This window comes from Portunus trituberculatus, chromosome 42 (assembly GCF_017591435.1).
Source record: "Portunus trituberculatus isolate SZX2019 chromosome 42, ASM1759143v1, whole genome shotgun sequence".
Classification (NCBI taxonomy): Eukaryota; Metazoa; Arthropoda; class Malacostraca; order Decapoda; family Portunidae; genus Portunus; species Portunus trituberculatus.
In genome coordinates this window covers 9013458-9036937 of record NC_059296.1, presented here as the reverse complement: position 1 = coordinate 9036937, position 23480 = coordinate 9013458, and the positions used below count along the sequence as shown (strand labels likewise).

Genomic DNA, 23480 nt, shown 5'->3' with positions numbered 1-23480 from the left:
GTAGGGACCCGGAGGCTTAATTTTATTGCCTTTACTTACGCAACTACTCTGATGAAGGCGGCTGTGCGCGACGATTGTGTGTGTGTGTGTGTGTGTGTGTGTGTGTGTGTGTGTGTGTGTGTGTGTGTGGTGAGAGAGAGAGAGAGAGAGAGAGAGAGAGAGAGAGAGAGAGAGAGAGAGAGAGAGAGAGAGAGAGAGAGAGAGAGAGAGAGAGAGAGAAGAGGTGCTGTAAATGTAAGGTAATGATTATTCAGTTAATGTATCTGTTCTCAGACAACTAAATCTAGAGAGAGAGAGAGAGAGAGAGAGAGAGAGAGAGAGAGAGAGAGAGAGAGAGAGAGAGAGAGAGAGATTCAAGTGCTTCTTTTAACGAATCAATAAACTGGCGAAGAAAGGAATATCATGAAAAAAACATGATAATTATTCATAAAAAAAAACTCGAGAAAATATGGAATAAAGAAAATATCATCTCAATCACGCTAAGCTTACAACTTTCTCCACATATTTTCTCTGACATGGCCAGTAGCCGAAAAAAAAGAAAAAAAAGAAATTATATATATATATATATATATATATATATATATATATATATATATATATATATATATATATACTAATCTTATAAACCAAATCCACCCTAAACACATGCACGAACATAAATGTGAATTAGAACAACGAAAATTACACCAAAAAACAAGCTGAATATGATGTTATTTCTTATATCTTGTTCTTCATTTTCTATACTGATAACAAACACAACATATCATCACAAAACACACACACAATACTTATCAAAACTCACTAAAAATGCATCACTTACTCTGTTCCAAGAAATTATGGCTGGTGGTCGTCTCTCATGGTCGTCGTGGTAGATGGCGTGGTAGTGATATTGGTGTTGGTGGTGGTGGTGGCTGAAGGGTCACATTAAAGGCTCCGTCGGGAGTTGAGCCCATCGTACCCTGCTGTAAAGGCGTGGCCCACCGGAGTACTTCTGAGGCTCTGGCGCCGCAGCTATCAACACTTCACATTAGCCACTGAGGAACTGGAGGAAATAAAAATAAATGCTTAGATAAACGTGTAAATAGAATAGTTTGTCCCCAAGATCGTATAACTGATGAAGAATGATTTATGAGTAAAGAGTAAATAAAAATTATCAACTCTTATCAGGTATTAAAACCTTAATTAATAGAAAGAAATGAAAAATTAATAAATAGATTAGTAAATGAAAGAGTTTCCCCCAAATGAACCATGATTTATGAGTAAGGACTAAAAGAAAACTATCAACACCCCATTAAGTTTTGAATCACTGTCGGTAAAGATAAATAAACAAATAAATGGAATTACTTGCCCTTTAAATTACATGACAAAATATAACTTAAAGAAATATAACCTTCCACCATCTGCCTACAAGACTATAATGCTTTAGGCTACTCTTCCCACAGGCCAGGCAAAGGTATTTCCCTCACAATTAAGTACTACATTCCTGTGCCCTTCCAGTACACCTGTGGCCCTTATGTCCTTGTGCTAGAATACCCCAACAAATACTATTAGAGAGAGAGAGAGAGAGAGAGAGAGAGAGAGAGAGAGAGAGAGAGAGAGAGAGAGAGAGAGGTCCGTATTCTGAAACGCTTTATTCTCTCACCAAAGGCTCCAGTTGAAGATATTCGTGTTTTTAAGAGCATTTCTATGGTTCTCATGATAGATTGGCAAGATTTCTTGTATACTAAAAAGAGTAACTGTCTACAAAACCCGCCTAGTTGTCTCTGTGGCATTTTGAAAATTGTCATTTCTGAATACGAGAGAGAGAGAGAGAGAGAGAGAGAGAGAGAGAGCGTGTTGCAATATTTATCTCCTATTCGTGTCTTTATATATTTAGTATACGTAAATTCACTCACTTGTTCAAGCGGACAAGGCACAGAATTGCATTTCGCTGTTATCCCTTCTCTATTTCTCTTTCCCTCTCCCTCTCCCTTGTCTGACCTGTTCTGCGTCCGTCCTGTAACTCCCTTTTCTTAATTTCCGGCAGACAGGTCACAGGGAGGAGTGTCATACGTGATGGAACACAGAGTTATCATCTTTGTTTATAATTCATTCCAACCCTCCAGACTCCAAAATGTTTCAGTTCAGTGCACGTTGTTTGATGCCACGCCACGAACACAAGTCATGCAGTCTCTTTAGCTAAACTTACACCAATTCTGTTGAGTTAGATGGGGCTTACATTATAGAAAACGTAATATAATAAGGGTAACTTTCATATTGTGATGATATACTACAAAATCATGCGATAAAAACAAATGCATGGCCAAATCTACTCACGCGACGGTGTGTAGTTATATCACAGGTACTGCAGTGAAGAGATTGGACATTACCTTCCTCCGTCAATTACTTTTTAACTAGCACTTCTGCTATTGCCTCATATGATCACCCCCGCCCCGTCTCTTCGTACTCATCCTTCTCCTCCACTCCCCTCTCTATCCCTGTCACCATAGCTATCATCGTCACCTCCTCTACCATCTGTCCTCTCCTTCTCCCCACCCGTCCCACCACCACCACCACCACCTCCTCCCCTTCCTCTCCTTCCTCCTCCTCCACCCCAATTACTTTTTCATCATTAATTCTGTTGTTATTTCATCCGATCACTCGCTTTTCCCTCCCAACCAATACCTCTTCATCTTCCACTCTCTTCACACACACACACACACATACACGGTAAGCGGCGAGGCAAATGGGCAAGCCTCTTAATGTGTGGCCCCTGTTCACCTAGCAGTAAATAGGTACGGGATGTAACTCGAGGGGTTGTGGCCTCGCTTTCCCGGTGTGTGTTGTGTGTTGATGTGGTCTCAGTCCTACCCGAAGATCGGTCTATGAGCTCTGAGCTCTCTTCGTAATGGGGAAGACTGGCTGGGTGGCCAGCAGACGACCGAGGTGAATTACAGAGAGAGAGAGAGAGAGAGAGAGAGAGAGAGAGAGAGAGAGAGGGGTATGGAGGAGGGGCGGCGGGAGGAGAGGTGAAGCAAATAGTGAGATAATTGAAAATATTCATAATAAAAGGCTACACATTAAAGAGAGAAGTAAGAATTGTCTCTATTACATGGTCAAGAAAGTAAAATAATACCGTGGCATTATGAAGGTTACTGTTGTTGATGATGATGATGGTGACATACGGGTAGTAGTAGAGGTGGAAGCTAATATACTACTGCTCCAATAACAGTAACTAATGTAATAAAGTTCTACCCTATTATCATTACCACTACAACTACTATTACTTTTGATGCTATTGCGTGAGGGTTGAGAGGGACTTGTGGATACGTAGCTATCTTTTATGCAGCACCGTAAAATTCAGCACTGCCTACCCAAACAGAGGACACTAATCATATCCAATTTAACCTCTGACCGAAGCAAATGGCTATACGAATTGCAGATAGTGGAGGAAGTAATGTACAGACAAGACTATTGAGAAGATATCAGTAATTTCTGCGTGGTGCTACATGAAACTTACCTGAGAAAGAGTACCGAATCCTTGAGCACCGTCTCAGTAAATGGTGTGATCCCACGCAATGTTATCGTGTATTCCTCCGCCGCGCGCTGAAGTATCTAGTACCCGCTTAGAACTCAGTATTGTTGTATTTCTGAACCCATTAAATTGTGCCCCTGTGTTATCCATAAATTCGTGTGAAGCATTTTTTCCAGTGCATAATTTCCATATTCCAGTATACGAGGGTGTTGGTAGCGAACGTGCGGTTGGCAATAGTCACAGCAACCAATTACGTCACAGCGATGGTTCCTTTTAGTCTTCACCGTCCGTCCGCTTGTCTTCTTATTTTTTTTTTATTCCAAGATCCATGCTTTGCTGAATAACTCAACTCACGTCACATCTTTCTCGAATCACTTCATTTAGTCTTTCAAGTGTCCATATCTCTCTTGGAGTATTATTATGTTGTTATTGTTGATTTTGTTGTTTCTGCTGCTGCTGCTGGTGTTTATAGGATGTATGAGATCAAATTCAGTTTACTTTGATAAATCCTCCAAACTTATTTCGAGATGTAATTCTCTCTCTCTCTCTCTCTCTCTCTCTCTCTCTCTCTCTCTCTCTCTCTCTCTCTCTCTCATCAATGACCGCCTATATTAATTCTAGTCTATTATATCACTGACGAGCCGATAAACCAAATGTCTAAGCCACTGAGCTAAATAACATATGACTGGACGCCGCCTTCCATCACCCTCCCTCATCGCCCGTTGCTGTTTCTGCCTTATCACTTGTTCCTTTCTTTCCCCATTACCCCCCATCTCTCTCTCTCTCTCTCTCTCTCTCTCTCTCTCTCTCTGGCTAAGTAAATGATAATTAATGTTAATTTGAGCCCGTCTCCCCGAAGTGACACGCCGCCAGAGTTCACAGGAGGCGGCACGCAGCTCTCATTAAAGAAGGATAAGCAGCTCATCTCCCATAGTGTGGCGGTGTTACCTACAAGTCCTAAAGTTAGCCCTTTCCTCTCCTCCCTCACAAATAATCCTACATCGTCCTCCACCTATCTTCTCTTCCTACTTCTCCTTTTCATCTTTCTCTTGCACCTCGTCTCCTTTCTCCTATTTCCCTCTTCCTTTTCTACTCTCTTACTCTTCCTTTTCCTGGTATAACAACAACATAAACAGTTATTACAACAACAACAACAACAACAACAATAACAACATCAACAATAGCAACAACAACAACAACATCAACAATAACAACAACAACAACAGCAACAACTACTACTACTACTATTACTATTACTACTACTGCTACTACTGCTGCTGCTACTACTACTGCTGCTGCTGCTACTGCTGCTGCTGCTGCTGCTGCTGCTACTACTGCTACTACTGCTACTGCTGCTGCTGCTGCTACTACTACTGCTACTGCTACTACTGCTACTGCTACTGCTACTACTACTACTACTACTACTACTACTACTACTACTGCTGCTCCTGATGCTGCTACTACTACTATTACTGCTGCTGCTGCTGTTGCTGCTGCTTTTGTTGTTGCTGCTGCTACTGCAGCTGCTGATGCTGCTGAGAAAAATTGGCAAATATGACTTGGAACACCTATATTTATAGAAGCTGTTTTAGCTAAGGAACTGATGTATGTGATTTCTACAAGAATAGACCGTGTATATTCAGTGTGGAAGAGCAGGACAGGTGATTGTCATCGAAGAGATAGATAATACTTACTTGAAATGCTGTGTGGAGTTGATATATGGAGGAATTGAATTTTTCAGGCATTCAACAACACTCAAGGCGGGTTCACACGTGCCGATTTGCGACTGAGATTGCAAGTCTCTAGAAGTATCGACTGAGTCCTTCTAGTCAGAAAACGTCACACATAGCGACTGGAAAGTATCGACTATAGTTGGCGCCTTGGCGGGAAGTGAGTGTAAACAAACAGCTACCCGCCAAGATGTCTTCCTCCAATGACGATGCTGAAGCGATGATTGCTCTTCTTTTGGTGTACCGGAGGAGTCAACTGAAAAGAAAATGTTTGTGGATACGTCCCTGGCTAAGTAGAAGGAAAGAGAGGAGTGTCTGCCACACACTCATCTTAAGAAGACTATGCACAATAGCAATCAAATTAAATCCTGACAAGTCTTCAATCCTCACCCACAACACACCCTGCATTGAGGGAAACAGTTCTTGGAGAGTGGCAGCTATTTCGTCAAGCGACGATTTGCGCAAGCTTTTGAATTTATTGTATAATTCATTTCTGGGGTCCCAGATGTGTTCTTTTTTCCTCACCAACTCTAACATCTTTAATTCGGCACCACATTTTCAAAGCTTACTCCGTAATATCACAACGTAAATAAAGTCGCAAATCGACTGAACAAGATCAACATGGTTTTGTTTTGCAACTGGTTTCTGCAGTCGCTAGGCACAGTTATTCAGTAGGAAATTTTACCGACTCGCAAATTGTTAAGTGTGAACCAGCCTTACATAAATTTTGTTGTCCCAATCAGAAATGTCTGAGAGATCAAATGTCAAGTGGATTCTCTGCGTGAGTTGTTTAAAAAGGTTATTTTTTATCAATTTAATAATATATATTTGATGATAAGGATATATTCTTTGTATAAGAATGGTATGAATAGATATTTACTGTATTTAACTGTAGAAAGAAGCCTACAAAGTATTAAAAGCGATTTATTGATGAATATATACTTTAATATGAATACTTTCTACTTTTCATGATTCGTTATTCTGTAACTTTGCGAAGTAACCTTAAAAAGAAAAAAAAATGAGTCCTTCGTCATCCCTGGAGTGACTGGAGAGGAGGGCGGGAGGTCAAGGTTCCCAAGATAGGCCATTGTTTGTCTTTCATCCACCTTTATGTAATAATTGACAAAAAAGATACTTTTTGTTTGCTTAAAAGAGCAAAAGTAGGTAGCTGTAATAGAGGGGAAGGAAAATGGTCGCCTAAAACCTCCACGCATTCCTCTTCATATTATTTTCACTCTTTTGCTTTTCCTCCTCCTCCTCCTCTTCTTTCTACTAGCTACTACTACTACTACTACTACTACTACTACTACTACTACTGCTGCTGCTGCTGCTGCTGCTGTTGCTCCAGCTACTGCTGCTGCTGCTGCCGCTATACGGAGCGCTTACCGTACTTATTAATTTCATAATATAAAATGACGGAGTAAAACCTGCTTTTTTTTTTTATACTATTTGGTAGTTTTTAAAAATATACTTTTATTATTATGCTTTTGAGAAGAAATACAGTCGATAAAATAAGAACCTAATCATTTTCCTACTAAAATGCGATCCCGTAGAAGTGCCTCAAACAATTTTCCGAAACTCCAAGGAGCCTGAGGGAGGTACTGGCGGTGTTTTCGCTGCAATACGGTTCTAGTCCGCCTGCCATTATGTCATCTGTCTTCCTGAAGGAAACTTGCCACCTGCCACTCCTGTGATAGCCTCCCAGCACTTCATCAGAGGCTCACGAGGATCATTAGATCTTGGTTCCCTAAGGAGGACCAACAAGACGCTTGAAGGAAGGAAGGGTGTGTGACGCTGCTGAGGGAGGAGACAGAAGCAGTAGGGAGAAAGTGGAGAGAAGTGTGTGAAAGCTGCAGGACAAGGTGAGACACTCCACGAGATGTATGAAAATGTGGGTGAGATGGTTATTGATATGATGACTGGTTTGTTTGTCTAAATCTGGAAAGGAGTGAGTCGAAAAAATGGAAGGATTGAGTGACACTGTTGGATTAAGAGAGGATAGAAGAGTAAGAATGAGTGGATGAATTGTTTTGCCTTTACATTAATGAGTATAGTGGGTAAAGTTTTCGGCACTGTCCCCGAGAAACCGTCCCGCGCGCTCGCCTTGATTCCCGGCTCCCCCTTCGCAGCTCCTCCACCCAAGCTGATTTGACGTCACAAAATGAGAAATATATGGTATATAATTTTGTTTTTGCGTAGCGGTTTCTTGAAATATGTCATGTATTTTAAGGTTTATGCAAGGGTAAAAAGGTTGAGAAACGCTGCCTTATTCGTTACCATATTCTCTCTCTCTCTCTCTCTCTCTCTCTCTCTCTCTCTCTCTCTCTCTCTCTCTCTCTCATTCATTTTCATATTTTCTCCTTATTCGTTATCATATTCTCTCTCTCTCATTCATTTTCATATTTTCTCTCCTTATTCGTTATCATATTTCTCTCTCTCTCTCTCTCTCTCTCTCTCTCTCTCTCTCTCTCTCTCTCTCTCTCTCTCTCTCCTGATTCGTTTTCATGTTCTCTCTCCTTATTCGTTATCATATTCTCTCTCTCTCTCCTGATTTGTTTTCATAATTATTCTCTCATTCATTATCATACTCTCTCTCTCTCTCTCTCTCTCTCTCTCTCTCTCTCTCTCTCTCTCTCTCTCTCTCTCTCTCTCTCTCTCTCTCTCTCTCTCTCACCAATAGCGTGGCTTCATATATGTGACATCAAATCAGCTTGGTGGAGGAGCTGCAAAGTGGGAGCGGGAATCGAGGCGAGCGCACGGGATGGTTTCTCGGGGACAGTGCCAAGTTTTCAGTGCAGTTGAATGATAGCTGCTCTGCTAGGTGAAAAATGTATCTTGTGGATTTTGTGTGGCCAGGGGAGCAGAGAATATGTGGTGGCACTGTCCCCGAGAAACCGTCCCACACGCTCGCCTCGATTCCCGGCTCTCCCTTCGCAGCTCCTCCACCCAGCTGATTTGATGTCACAAAATGAGAAATATATGGTATTTAAATTTGTTTTTGCGCCAGGGTTCCTTGAGACATGTCATGTATTTTAAGGGTTACGCAAGGGTAAAAAGGTTGAGAAACGCTGCCTTATTCATTACCATACTCTCTCTCTCTCTCTCTCTCTCTCTCTCTCTCTCTCTCTCTCTCTCTCTCTCTCTCTCTCTCTCTCTCTCTCTCTCTCTCCTCTCTCTCTCTCTCTCTCTCTCTCTCTCTCTCTCTCTCTCTCTCTCTCTCTCTCTCTCTCTCTCTCTCTCTCTCTCTCTCTCTCTCTCTCTCTCTCTCTCTCTCTCTCTCTCTCTCTCTCTCTCTCTCTCTCTCTCTCTCTCTCTCTCTTTCTTTCTTACCAATAGTGTGGCTTCATATATGTGATGTCAAATCAGCTGGGTGGAGGAGCTGCAAAGTGGGAGCAGGGAATCAAGGCAAGCATGCGGGATGGTTTCTTGGGGACAGTGCCTGTGTGGTGAATGAAATTATTGAAAGAAGGATAAAAGTAATGAGTTTTCTAGACATAAGCTAAACTTTTAATCCTACACTAAATGCCAAGTATAGTATTGAAGATTAGGCGGAGGGATGAATGGATTAGGAGGAATACCAGATTTGAAAAAAAAAAGCAACCATTGATTTACAGATGGCAAGGCATAAGATTCTTTTAGCCTTAATACTGCTCTATGAAATTATTTTTCTTACTTATGTACTGCTTTTCATCCCACAGCACGACAGTCCTGTTCTGAAGCTCATCCATGGAATGCACCAATGTTGGAAGCTTCAGACTACTTCCCGGGTTTAATATAAAAGTATGAAGAGGAATGTAGAGAATATAATTTTGAGACATATTACAGCCCTGTCACACTACAACATGTTAGACAATATATGAACTGTGTGCTAATTTTAGCCAACACATTGACACACATCAAACTTTTTACCTTCTCTAGCGAGCCCATAGCATGTTAGCAGCAAGTTTCCAATACGTTATTGCGTGTTGCGTTGAGTAGATTGATTTCACAATGCTTTTTTCATGTGTGTGCATATTGCAAGCTCTGTGTACCAGTAATGTGCTGACGTGCCTAAGCATCATCACCACCATCTCCATTATCTCCTGATATACATATGTTCTCAAGTCATAATGATGGTGCTACTTCAGTGATGTCTCTATGTTCTGCTGTTCCTGAAGCTGTTGTTACCACTACTGTAGATCCTCCAGTATTAATGAAGACAAAGAAGCAAAAGACCACCTTTGGCATGGACGCAGATAAAGAAGAGAAGCCGGCGTTGTTCATCAGAGAAAACCTGATACTATGGAACATCAAAAGGGGTGATTACAGTTGGAGAGACAAGAAAACCAAGTTGTGGCAGGACCAGGCTGACATCATGGGCATCCTATCTGAGCATCTTCAAGGATGGTTCTGCTCTGTGAGAGACCAGCACACAAGGCTAGATAAAAAGAAAAGTGGGGATGTCCTGCCAAACCTTACTGAACAGGAGTGGATCATCAAGAATTCCTGAAGGCTGTTGTCCACTATGTCCGTGATCCAGTCCAAAGTGTGAGTATTGTTTTAGTTCTCTTATTCATTCCATTATTGTGTCCACAGTTATTGTGTCTTATGTTTGGAATTGAACCATTTCCTTTGCCAGAATGAATTCCTATTATGTTGATGAGTACCAATCCCAAGTTGACATATTTATTGTGTTCCTTTCTTTGTTTCAGTTTAGGTTGCAAGAAAAACTAAATTGATAAAAAGATGCTCACTTGTACATTTGACTGACAACTTTTATGTGTTTCTTATGTTTGCAGTTGAGGACAGTTGATGTTGTGGAGAAAGGGAAGGCATAGGTTGCAGAGGTGGAGGCAGCAGTGGAGTTGGCAGCAGCAGCTCCAGTACGATTTCCTCCCTCAGTTTTCTCTACATGGACAACTTCTGGGCCTGGTGACAACAGTCTCTTGAGCTCTCTGCTCGCCACGCTGGGCTGGATGCCACTCATGAGCTACTAAAAGCATCCTTCCAGTCTGTCACTGAAGAGGAAGCATTCACCAACTACGTAAGGGATACGCTAGTAGCCATGCCTCATCACTTGTTCATGGAGGTCCAGATATAGATTGCAATGATCCTCTTCTGGCACGTGGGTGAAAACAAGTTGGACTGATGTGCCAGCCACATTCTGCCATAGCTTTGTCTGGGTCACCTTGCATGGATTGCCAGTATAATATATAGATAGCTAGTTTCTTTTTTATTATCATTTACTGACTTGGGTATCTTTATGATGTTTTTATAAATTTCTATAATGTTTGGCCAAAGTAATTGCACTAAACAACAAGTGCAATTCATTACTTACCTGATGATTGCAGACTAAATAGTATTCAGAAAGAACTAAAGCAACTAAGCCTTGCTCAGGGACTCATTAACAAGATTTATGACAAGCTGCCTTGCTTTCACATCCACAAAAGTTTTCTTGATGCTGAATGCAAGCATACTAACTCCAGCACAGAGGAGATTAGGATTCCTTGTAACACTTAGTATGTCATTCACAATTTGACAGGAACTGGACTGGCAGGACTGGATAAGAATAAGAAATCTTAGATAACACTTATTACAGCATTCACTGTTTACCAGAAACTGGACAACTAGAATTGGATTGATCTAATTAAATGAGATGAATTTAGATATCACTTATTACTCTTCGCAATATATGAAAATCAGATTAAACTCAGGATATCCTTCACAATTTAACAATTTTCCAATCTCCAGCAGGAAGGTCCTCACAATGTGCCTCTCCCTCAGGAACTTGCATACCATGATACTGGACAGGTGCAAGATGGACCATTTCCTGATCTTTATGGTAATGCATAACTGGCCAAATGCCCCAACCAACACATTGAGTGTGTAGCACCACCAGAGAGCAATGGGTCACTGCACAACAGCTCACACTGCAGATGATGTGTGTGCTTCTGTTGTGCTTGGAGTTGGATGAAGTTGAAGTGCAGTATCTTGTATCATTATACTTCGGAAACATTGCTAATCCATCTCCATCGTAGAAGTTTCATAACACTTGGTGAAATTGTCAATCCACTGTTGAAGATTCTGATTGCACAATGTTATTTTTCTCTCTCAGAGCACCATTGATGGAGTGGACCTTCAGGCTCTGAGGAGGTGGTGGTGTTCTCTGGCCACCAGACTGTTGATGATTCCTTGGTGAGAACTTAGTGTAGGGGTTACTTGAAACTCTTAGCCCTTTGTCAAGATTCAAAAGAATAAATCAGACAGTAATTAAAAAAGAATATTGTTACAGATGTGTTTACTGAAAGATATAGTCTGTGATTATTGTCAGTAGTTTTCAGGCAACAAGTTGAGGAGTTGTTTCTCTCCAGCTGTTCCAAGAGGTTGTGCTGGTGCCAGGCAAATGAAGACTCCAATATGAATAATGTCATTCTGTTCAAGGGCTGCCTGACCACTTTCACCCACCCAATCTTCAATATGAATGTGACACTTGTCCTTTTGCTGGCCACATTAAGGTGTGGGGACTTGTCTTCTCTGGAACCCCCCTCAAAAATGAAATTGAACCTTGTTGGTAAGGAGCTCTGGAGATTAGAAATACTGAAGGAGTGTTTGGGTAATGATTAAAAGGAGCTAAATAATGAGGAAGTGTGATGGGTTTTCTGATGGTCTAAAGAGGGTGTCATTTAACCTTTTCTTGCTACATGGAAACTTATTTGTGTGCTAATCTTTAAATAGTTTTGTGGGCTAGAAAATAATAGCAGCCTTTTACTTTTCTTCTTTCACTAATCATGGAAACTTATAGTGCTCACAATGTTAAGAAAAGATCATCATCCATGACAGTGAAGCATTTGTGTCATACAAGGAAGTTATTCTTCATTTGTGATGAATTCTACTGGTGGCCATAAGGATTATTTGGACCTCGGTAGTGACAGCTGATCCATGTTTCTTTTCAGGTTCGTGGTAATCAAAGCAATCCAAGATCCCTCACACTGTTGGCTTATGTGATGAGGAAGCATGATCTTGTACTGACGGAATGGTGAAACTGAGTCAACAAGTAATGTTGCTTGATCTCAGGATACAAGTATCTGGTGAGAAACTGTGAAAGAAATTTATTACTCCTTTTGATACCTTGGCATTCATATATATTGCAATGTTCTTGTAATTTTACTGTTTTGGCCCACTGAGGTATCAGTCCCTAAAGAAGAATGCTAAATAGATTATCTTAACTAAGAGTAAACAAAATGCTCCTCAGCTATTAAAATGTTTGTCATCAACTTTGTTGTTCAAATCAAATTCAAATCAAATTCCAACACTCTTTGACAGGTGTTCGTCACCATCATCCAGTGGCTGAAAGGCACCTGCCACCTGGACTTCTAGACCCGACAGGATGACAACTTTGCCGTGCATCACAGACTGTAGTATGTGGGGCCTTGGATGCCATTTTCACCAGCTGCAGAATGAACACAAGGAGAATGGTGATTGGCTGTCAGATTCCCATCACTCCAGTCAACAAGAAGGACTTGCACCCTAACAGACACTCCTGCTAAAAGACTGTATGTAGGTTGTGTGAGGACTCATAGATGTTCTGCCTGTAACGATACCTTGGTTAACATTGTATATAATGTAAAAACTAAAAACTGACTAGATATCTGTTCTCAAAAAAGTGCCCTGCAAAATCTTTGGGAGAACATTCACTTTAACACAGAATAGCTGTCATACTGAATGATTTAAGACTGTGTGGGGATTCATACTTGTCTTTGCTTGGGTGGATAGATACTTTAGTTGTCCTACATGTACTTGTATGTGATCTCAGATTGACTAGTAATCTACTGTGAATCAAGGTATAAAATCTCATTCCTTTTTTATCCCTTCTAGGTTTTGTGGCCATGGCTGCATCATCCCTCAACACCTGAGAACAAACCAACACCATGATCTTTCAAGTCATTGCATCTGCCACTGGGGTGAGGGATCTGGACCATAACTTTATTTATTTAAAGTTTAGTTGACGTTTAAACATCTCACAAAACTCAAATTTAATTAAAAATTTGAGGATTTCAAAAGTGGTAATGAAAGAGTAAGATAACTAAGTTCCTGAAAATAGTGCATAAGAATGTGTCTAGAATTAATATTTAGTGAGTCCTATAAAATCATGTTAAAAGAACAGGACAACTAAATGGTTCTCCTTCAAAGGACTGGACTACTAAATGTGTTCCTTTTCAGTAGAAAGTGTGATGCTGTGTCAGATCTGTGGCGTCATTCACCTGCTGCGGGACTAGACCAGTGCCACCACCTTCATGCAGCGTGCCAGTACTGCCGTCAGTATGGGAGACATTATGCTGCTCCTTGTTCTCTTCACCACCATCTTTTGCCAGGGACCCCGATACTACCTCAAAGTGTTCAGAAAGACATACAAAACCCACCACTGTGTTGCTGAGGTGGGAGTTCCAATTCCTGCTAATCTGATGGTGTTCTTTTGGCAGCAGCAAGGCAGAGGGCACTCACCTGCCTGTAGTCACTATGCACAGTGACTAGCCATTATATTCCTTTAAAGGTAAATTTTACTTATATTTTCTCTCAGTAAAATTGAACATTGTATCCTTCTATCAGGTAAATTAATCTTATTATATTCTTCTCCAGTAAATTTATTTTACTACTGATCATGAATATTAACTAAGTAATTAGAATTTTGAACAATTGTTTGGCGTCTTGGTTTTATACTGTCATGTGTTCTTTTCTCAATTAAATTATCTTGTTATTCATCCTGAACCATGGTTCACTTGGTTTCCTAGTTTTAAATTGGCTAATCTTCAAAAATGAATTATTCTTTATTCTTTTGAAGACCAAGTAAGTTTCTTGGATTTTTTTGTTTTCATCCTTATTCACATGTCAAAAACTCTCTTCACTTGCAGGCGAGATGTTCCAACTGGCTACTATTCTTCATTTCTATCCATCCTTTACTACATCGTCAAAAACCTCTTCATTTATGAGTGAGGTGTAATCCTTTGGTGTGAGGTTGAGGTGGCCATTACAGCCACTTCAGTAGTATGCACTCAGGTGAGGAATCCTGGTTAATACTTCCCTAGTACTAGATCCTTCTGAGACACCTTCAGCACCTCCTTATACTTGACACTATCACCTGTCCCATGAGTATTCTTGCTGACCTCTACCCTCTACTCCTAAGGCAGCTTTCACATGAACAATTTTTGCCTGTCTGGCACATGTATGGCAGCCTCATGGCACTTGGACATCTGCAGTGACATTGCAGTGTCTACCCCAGGCTATTCCTCTCAACATCTGCTTTGTTATCTCCTTGTCATATTTGTTAGTGCACCATTGTCTCTCAGTCATGTAGAACACCATGAAACTCATAAATTTAGTGAGAAGACTGAAAAGATATGTTTTCCTGATTATGTTACTAAGAAAACTCATAGCTTTAATCAGTAAACTTCAGATATCTCTGTTTTCTTCCATACTTTGCTAAGAAAATAATACATTTTTTTGAGGCTATTCTGGCTTCATGTGAACACACTCATAAGAGTCAGTGTAATGCTAAACCATGTGGCATGTGCCAGACCAGCAAAAATCATTCATGTGAAAGCAACCCAACTCCTATGATTCATGCAGCCATACATTATACAGACAAGTAGTCAAACTAACTGCAATCCCTACACTTTCTTCCATTTCTGATCCTTATATTCTCTACAGTGCATCTCATGAGTACAGGTACGGATGCTGCTTGTGATTTGCTGACAGGGCATGAGGTAATGGGATGCCTAGCAGGTCAAAGGCAAGAACAAAATATAGTACTTATAATGACTGGCCATATCAGACACAGGTATTAGGTTCCCTCCAAGCTTACCCATTATATGTGTCGGGTATAGCCACTTATAGTAGATATCATGTGTTTGTTCTTGCCTTTGACCCACGAGGCACCCCATTCCCTCCCACCAAATGTACAGTGATGTGGTGGAGACTATGCATGTGGTTGGAAATTATATGATGTATTTTGTATCAGGAAAGATTCATTGGAGATATAAGCTGAAGAGAAAGTGGTGTGTTTCAAGAGGAAGGGGGTTTTGAAGTAATGTGAGGTACTGTTCATTCAAATTTATCAGTTGCCTGTTGGTCACCCAGCCAGCACTCCCCATTATAGAGTAAGCTCAGAGCTCTTAGACTGATCTTCTGTCTTGATTGAGACCACGCCACACATCGGGACAGTGAGTCCACAACCCCTCGAGTTACATCCCATACCAACTTGCTGCAAGGTGAACAGAAACTGCACATTAAGAGGCTCGCCCATTTATCTTGCTGCACTCGGGACTCAAATCTGGGCCTTCTCAGTTGTGAGCCAAGTGTGCTAATCACTATGCTATGTGGTATCCATGTATGAGGGAGTCAAGGTGATTTGTATAGTAGATGTATGTATGCAATGGATGGTGCTTGCTTTCACATTATGGTGAAATATGAGTCATGTACTTTATGGATAATGGTGATGGTGGTGGTGGTGAGTGTTGCTGTGTACAGTGTTGGAAATGTGTTTCTACCCATGTTTTATGTGTTGGAGACTTGTCATGTGTGTTGCATATTATGTGGTGGTGGTGGTATTGAGGAAGAGGATATTGGATGGGCCAAGGTGATGAAGGTGCATTGCGCTATGGAGTAAAGGAGTAGTGATGTTTGGTGGAGGGAATGCAGAGTTATGGTATATAAAGGGGCCATTTAGTGGAGACAGGTTCTGAAATCTCTGACAAAGACACAAGGAATGCTTATATGCAGTAGTACAGTACTAGTAATAATCGACTAGTTAAGTGCACATTTCAACAAAAGATAATGGGAAATCTCAAAAATAGTGGTGACTGAAGTATGATAGCAGGAACAGTATGGCATGGCAGGTGTGTTGTGTGTGGTGTAGGGTGGAGTGATGGCTGTGATGCATATGAGATAAGGCAGATGGTGGTTTGCCAGATGAGGTGATGATGTGATGATGTTAGTGGCCGTGGTAGTGGTGCAAGTGTACAGAAGTAGAAGTGAGTTCCAAGCAGCAACAGACCTTTACAACTGTACCATTCTGTCTGATTTAACTGCATAAAAGATCAATTGATAGAGAAAATTAGTAATATGAATAATGAATACTAGCTACTTTATTAAGGAAGTCAGCTGCGTTAGGAAGGAAAATATGATTGGATGTATTGAAAGAAAATCGCATGTGTGTGTGTGTGTGTGTGTGTGTGTGTGAAAATGTCATGGATAATTACGTGAAGTTCATTGAAGTTTTCCTCACTATCCCCGCACCTATCGCCACCAACACTATTACCAGCATTACCGCCATATGGAAGTGATAAAACTAATATAAATTGAAAGAAAACAAAGAGAGAAAAAAAACGGGATGCAGAAATTCTGTACGCGGCACCTGCGACTTGAGAAGAGCAGCTGGCGAGCCCGTCAGTCAGTCGAGATCTGGCAGTCGTGGACGGCGGGCGAGTGTTATTGTAGCACAGGGCGTCCAGTAATAAGTCGCTTTTTTCCGAGTGATTTAAGTCTGTAAAACATTAAGCTCAGTACAGAGGGATATTTCGAGGCCTGTTTTGACAGTGTTGGATGTTATTGTGTGCGCAAGAGGAATACTGAAACCCAAGTGAGTACCTACCCCATCATTACCAGTTATTTTTGTTGTTGATGTGTATGACCGTCTGTCTGCTTGCACGTATGTAAGTATCCATTACCTACTGTGCTTTAAGACGCGGAGGTCGCCCACCCGTCAAGCGGTGACCCCTATTCTATGTGACCTTAATAGTTACCCAGGCCTTCACTTTTCCCGGCCGCAGGATACCGCGAGCTTCGACACACCATAATGTCCCGCTTCATCCCGCGCCGAGTACAGTAATCTCACCTTTCTGCGCGGTATCTGGCGTCTCGATCCTCTCCTCGTTATGTTCTTAGTCTCCAGCAATTTAGTTCGAGTATACCCAAAGGTCGTGAAGAAATAAAATATTGAAGGAGGTTCAAGTAGTTGCTAAATACTGCCATTGCAAGCTGCCCCCCTTAGCTCAGCGCTCCGGGTTCATGAGAGTGTAGGTATTATGATCAGTTTCAGCGCAGCGGTAATCAATGGTCACAGGGTGAACCCGAAGTTTTAATCACCGGTCGAGGAAAGTCCGGTCGAGTCTTATTGTTAGTGGGAGTAGTTAGGGCCAGTTGAGTACCTGCGCCTTGTAATATGGTTGTCGGACGCTCATCCAACTCTGTGTGCGCTCGCTCTTATGAAAGGTGATTATGGTGATTTGCTCTTTGTTCGGAAGGTGCAATAGCTTTTCATTAATAACTTTAAGGTTATTTGTAATGATATGCTTTTTTATTGCTTCAAGAAGATATTTGTATGTCTAATTGTTATACTGAATGTGATGTAATACGTATGGGAAAAGGAACAAATGACTGAGTAGCTTCCCAACCATTCAACAATATCCACTTTCCTTCTTTTCCCACACATATCGTGTGTCTGTCATGATACACAATGCCTATGACTTATTTCACTTTCATTGTGTGCCTTCACGTATATGGTGTGTGTGTGTGTGTGTGTGTGTGTGTGTGTGTGTGTGTTGCAACTTTGTATCTACGTTTGATATACGCTGGCTAGCTGTCATAGGCAAGGCGTGGAACTAAATGACTAGCTACACATGCAGCTCATACAGTCTCAACAATTTTCTTTGTCTTGCGTTGTTGTTGCATTCAGTCTTGCAACTTTTCGTATGTCACACTACACAGTGTTGTCACGAGCGCATCCCGGTTGCTGCTGACCTTCATCACACGTAATACACACAAAGGAGGACACATAAAAAGGAACCAGGACGTTTTTATATGCATCAGTTAATCAGTAACGCAGCCTGGTAGTTGCTGTGCAATTGTCTTTTTTTTTTTAAGTTTTCAGAGATAATATATATGTATTTTTTTTCTTTATTCCCGATTTTATTTGGAACACCTTGGCAGTGGCCGGATACTCGTGACAAATTACCCACGCGTCTTTAAAGGCGGCACATGATCGCGGAGAAGAAAAAAAAATCAAGGCAATGACGAGTTGATAAAACGTATAACAAAAGATACACACGAGAGAAAAAAAAACACATTTAAGGATTTAAGAGTTCTCTGAAGAGAATAAAACTTACGAAGGATCAGAAGAAAAAAAGTAGATGAGAAAATAGAAATAACATTGAAAATCGTGGTGCAGCCACGGCGCGCAAGGACCTGCATGTCATCTTGACTAATTGTGGCGGCCCCGACGAGGCAACCTGTTCAGCGGGGCGCGATAGCCACACACTGCTGACTCTCCGCTTCTTCTGCAGCCTTAACCAGTCCTCGAGGAAGTAATTACAAGGCAAAATAATATCCTGGCCTGTCTCTTTATAGTTTTCTAACGTCAATACAAAAAGATTCAATTAATAAGATTGGTTCGTCTTTACCTTGTCAGAATTCTCGGTGACTGGTCAAAGGAACTGCCACTACCACGATGAACACTGTGGCATAAAGCTGTATGCTGTCTTTCCATTTGTTGTGTTAATGCCGTGGCCTATATGTGGCGGCTTTCTTCTTTTTTTTTTTTTTTTTTTTTTGTGGCCTATAGCGCCTGTAGGTGTACTTGGAAGAGTATGTATAGGACGCGTTGTTCAGCTTCCACCCATTAGCGGCGCAGGCAATTTTATTTATAGTGGTACCTATATTGGGGCCCATATCACCACCCAAGCGCATCTTTGGTGTAATCACCTAGAACATAGGAATCATGGTGACATGTAGGTAACTTTAATGTACAATCCTACATTACTACCTAAAGAAACAATTACAAGATGTCATCTGTTGTATGAATTTTAAAAGAATGCTGTTCATTATCTTTAAAAGAAAAAAATAGATACAAGAGATAATGAATACCGTGCTCTCTCAGTTAACTTCTTATAAATGCTCATTCATTACTCACCAAAAAATTATTACATCTGATAATCTGATTTGTCTGCGTAATTCATCAGGATTATCGCTCGTTCTTTTGAAAGCGTTATAAATATCAATTCCCTTGACTGTCTTCATGAGCCGAAGAACAGACAGCGGGCCAAGCGTTGCATCGGCCTGGCACGTAACTCCTCAAGTGGTGCGCGGTTCATTTGCAGCACGAGTTCCCAGCGTCGGCGGAGCATAACGATTCCCCACCCAAAGTACATAATTGTGGCTCCAGAAAACTAGTACCTGCCACATGTTTTCCGATCCGCTAGAGCGCTGCCGTAATATGTCAGGATTATTACTGTGAAAGGGAAAACAGCTTGGGAGGGAGTAGAATGTGCGTCATTTCCAAGCATCTAAGGTATTATTCGGTATGTGTCACCGAAATATGACCTTTAACTCTGTGTGTGTGTGTGTGTGTGTGTGTGTGTGTGTGTGTGTGTGTGTGTGTGTGTGTTTTCGCCTGTGAACTTTACCAGGGGAAGTGTATCAGTCCCAGATCCAAAGCGCTGTTGAATTTCGATGATATGTTGGCGGAGTGAGACCTTTATCAGTGTATTCAAGGCTGTGCAGTACACGTGTGACACCTCCAATGGACGTGAAGTATATGCATACCTCAGTCTGTATCTTCGCCATAATACCACGCCTCGCTGGCCACAAGGTTGTGATGCCCATCGTAAGGTTATCAGCGTAGTGACAAAGGCTTCTCGACGCAAATACAAACATTCGACTCTGAGCCACAGCATGACGAAAGCAGAAATTGATCGAGGAGACCCGTCGTGATGCGCCGCTGGTGGTTCTCTTACCTGGTCCCCACGTAATAGCTAGAAAACCTCCATTTACCTGCTGCAGTCTCGTTAGCTAGCCGTGCAGTCACGTGAAGGTTATCGTAACACGTATCTCACTGTAATACTTGGTCGAGGTTTTCTTGGTGGTGGTGCTCGTGGAGGTGTTTGATCACGTGGCATTGTGAGGTTGGTGTTGTCTCGGGTGTGGCTTGCTGTGAACTGTTGCTTGTTTGCATATGATCGACCCACTTGTTTTGTTATTGCAAGGAGGGGAGTAGGTTTAGAGTGTGTGTGTGTGTGTGTGTGTGTGTGTGTGTGTGTGTGTCGTTGTGGCTGAGTAATCTGGCAGTGTGCGAGGAAGTAGCGTCAGGGCGGCGAGGACTGACTCATACTGTACATATCGATTGCTTTGTTGCTCAAGTGACGGAGCTCTCCCTCACACACACACACACACACACACACACACACACACACACACACACACACACACACACACACACACACACACACACACACACGAAAGCATTAAGCAATAGTTGGAGATGTATCTTAGGCGAAGACACGCTCCTGAAAGTGTATTGCCCACACATAGCCTAACGCAACACTGTACACACGGCATCTCCCTTCCTACTGAGAACTGTTAAGTGTACTGTGAAAGATATTCGTTGTGGAAGATGTGAGTAATGACTGATAAAACCACTGAGTCTGTTCTAAGATACGTGCCATAAATCAACCCGTATCTTGATCATGCACCACAACTTAAATCTCACTATTATAACTTGGAATGTGATTTCTTACTGGAGAGAAAAGTTGCAGATATTTAAGGAGCTGAGAAATGCAGTATACAAGGATAGGTATCAAAATCTATACTCCTTATCAAGACGAGGAGTGCAGGGTGACGTGACTGAGGTCTTTAAAATAGGAAATGCTTTTTGAGGGAAGTGATATGAGTAAGTTGTGAATCAGCAGGTGGAGACTCGGGGTAGGAGGCTCAGTCCAGGTAGATTTAGATTAGAGAAAGAGATATGACAGAGTCGCTTTACAAATAAGGTAATGAGTAGAACAGGCTTCTGGTAGTAAGTGGAAGCACGATAGAAAGCTTGAAGAGAAGGTTGGACAAATTTATGAGAAAGGATGACAGATGGCAGAATATACTGTTGGTGTGTGTAAAGCTTATCATGTGATGGGTGGCTGGCATTCTCCTCATTGCCATACCTTTAAGTGATACAGGACGAGAGTCACATGAGTAACGCTGCGTGACGATGTTGTGTTGTGACAGTTAACAGTTACCATGGAGACGGGGCAGGTGGGATGGAGGGAGGGTGCGGGTTGTGTGCCGAGTGGTGGGGCAGGTGATACGGGGAGGGCGGAAGGGCAGGGTCCTCTCCCTAGCCAGGTAAAGGAAGACAGACTCGGGCGTGGAGGAGGAAGGAAGGAATGTTGCCCCGCCATAACGCATCCGGCGGGGTGGCGGCGGGTGGTCAAGGTGTCTGCAAGCCGTTGTCCGGGAGGAGGGGACAGCGATGGGGACGGGCTTTAAAACTACGAGATGTTGAGGTGTGTCCAGTGGAGCATTTCCTTCATGTCTCTATATATTCCCAGTTTGTGTTAATTTGTCCTGGTGTTTGTCTGTATGTAGACATCTGTATTGGATATGTTGGTGTGTCGCTTTCCCTGGCTGCCTGAATGTGTGACTCGTTTCAACCACTGTTCGGTGCTTCATTTCCACTAGTGGTCGTGCACATGCATTCTGTTCGTTTGCCGGTCGGGCAGGTTATATCACCTTTCACCCACGCAAGTCGAGCGTCCGGTGTGGCGGGTGGCGGCCAGGTGTGGTGGTGGGGACGGTGAAGGGCGGTGGTGGGGGTGCAGATGTGCACGTTATCACCTGCATCTTGGAACACCTCCGCCGCCTCCACACTCGGCCATGAATGCTAGCGTCCCCTTGTTACCCGTGTAGAGGCCGCGCCGCGTCTTGTATTGCGAGCACACCTGAGGCACCACCATCGCCGCTGCTGCCGCTGCTACTTGATGTGCACATGCCGAGGTCTCCCTTCTTTGACCTTGGTGCAGGTATACATGCTGCCACTTGTGTTGTTGTTAGTATGGTCAGCCTTGCCTTGCTATGGTCATCAGTAACTATGGACAGTCCTTACTTACGAACCTTGTCATCATAACAAACTAATGACAGCTGGTGCTTCTTATTGTTATGGCCATTGATGTATGATGGTAAAAATGGCGATAGGCCTGGCTACCTCCTCGCCTCGTCGTAGTGCAGCAACGTAATCCCCATCCAGGTGCTGCGTCCTGGCGGTGTATCCTGGATGGAGGCGGCGGCGACAGCGTGTGGCGAGACGCTGGCAGGACAGGAAATGCTTACTGGGAGGTCAGGAAGAGGGAAGGGGGAGGACAGGATAGTGCAGTGAAAGTGAATAAGGAAAAGAGGCAACAAAGGATTATTTCTGTTTACTAGGATTTTTTTTTATGTGAGTGGCTTGCATATTTACGTTATGCACACCATTACGGTGTCTTTCATTCGTGTTTGCATGGTTGTGCTTTATGCGTGATAAGAAATGGGCGTTGTGTTGGCCGCTGTCTTTTTTCGTTACGGGAGGAAGGAGGGAAAGAAGGAAGCCATTGGCCGCGCGGAGGAAGGAAGGAAGGAAGGAAAGGACGGAGGAACAGGTGGCGTCGGAGCGGCAGGTTGTGGCCTCCCCATAATGACTGGCTCACGGCACACACGCTGTTTCCTTCGGGAAGCAAAACCTATCATTTTCTTATCCCGAAAAATATCATTACGATCTCTAAATTGTCGTAAAACTGGAAGGAATGCACTAGTGAAAAGCTCCGCCGTGTTCAGTTCCGAGTGGCTATGCGTCGTCATGGCAACCGGAAGTCACACAAACCCCGGTAATGTGACTCCAAATACAGTGGTCGCTATAAACATTAGTACAAATGTGGTTTGGTGGTTTCCAAGAGCATTTTTCGTTGATCTCTCCCTGGTCTGGAAAAAAAGAAAAATACTGGTAACTGCCCCTGGCTTACTGCTGGTGGGCACGTCTGTTGTGGCGTGGAGGCGAGGTGCGCCTGGCCAGGAAGCTATTAGTTCTCCTATGAATGCTAAGACAAGTAAGTGTCTTGGTGTCATGATCCTCTAGGCGGACACGATACAGTCACTTACCTGACTCAATAAAAAGTTGTCGCACACCTGGTTGTTGAGTGGATGTTAAAAAAAATGGTGCCTTCTGGAGATATTTAATTTAAGAATACTCAAGATGTCTTCTGGCTTTTGGTTGTGGTGTTGCCGTGAAGACAAGGGGCGCCTGGTGCTCCAAGAGACGTGCGTGGCAGCACACGACATATATTAACTTGTTATGGTTGAGTTGTTTTGTTCCACGGGCCAAGTGAAGCCTTCCGGCGCCCAATGGAAGCAGAGCCGCTGCACGAGGCCTGTGTACCACCAACACAGGGTGTACACTCGTTGATGTA

The 23480-nt window shown here is 42.5% G+C and overlaps 1 protein-coding gene and 1 long non-coding RNA gene across 9 annotated transcripts in view; one reads left to right on the top strand and one right to left on the bottom strand.

The window, feature by feature from the left end:
* The window catches only part of LOC123517788, a 21984-nt gene extending 18413 nt beyond the window's left edge, over window positions 1-3571 (bottom strand). Inside the window, exons 1-2 of the long non-coding RNA XR_006678591.1 lie at window positions 3500-3571; window positions 821-1042 (exon numbers count right to left, since the gene is read on the bottom strand). This is a non-coding gene — a long non-coding RNA (uncharacterized LOC123517788). The remainder of the gene's footprint in view (window positions 1-820; window positions 1043-3499) is intronic.
* A 3263-nt stretch (window positions 3572-6834) lies between these two features.
* The window catches only part of LOC123517457, an 87995-nt gene continuing 71349 nt past the window's right edge, over window positions 6835-23480 (top strand). For 3 of the 8 annotated variants that reach the window (XM_045277524.1, XM_045277531.1, XM_045277530.1), the window contains exon 1: window positions 16669-16858. The gene's annotated coding sequence lies outside the window, so the exon portion shown is untranslated. Of the gene's footprint in view, window positions 7107-8942; window positions 9772-10022; window positions 10268-10979; window positions 11066-11338; window positions 11419-11594; window positions 11795-12176; window positions 12312-12546; window positions 12781-13098; window positions 13185-13443; window positions 13775-14132; window positions 14278-16668; window positions 16859-23480 lie in introns of those variants that run through there. The other 5 variants (XM_045277523.1, XM_045277526.1, XM_045277525.1 and 2 more) reach the window with 5 other exon arrangements.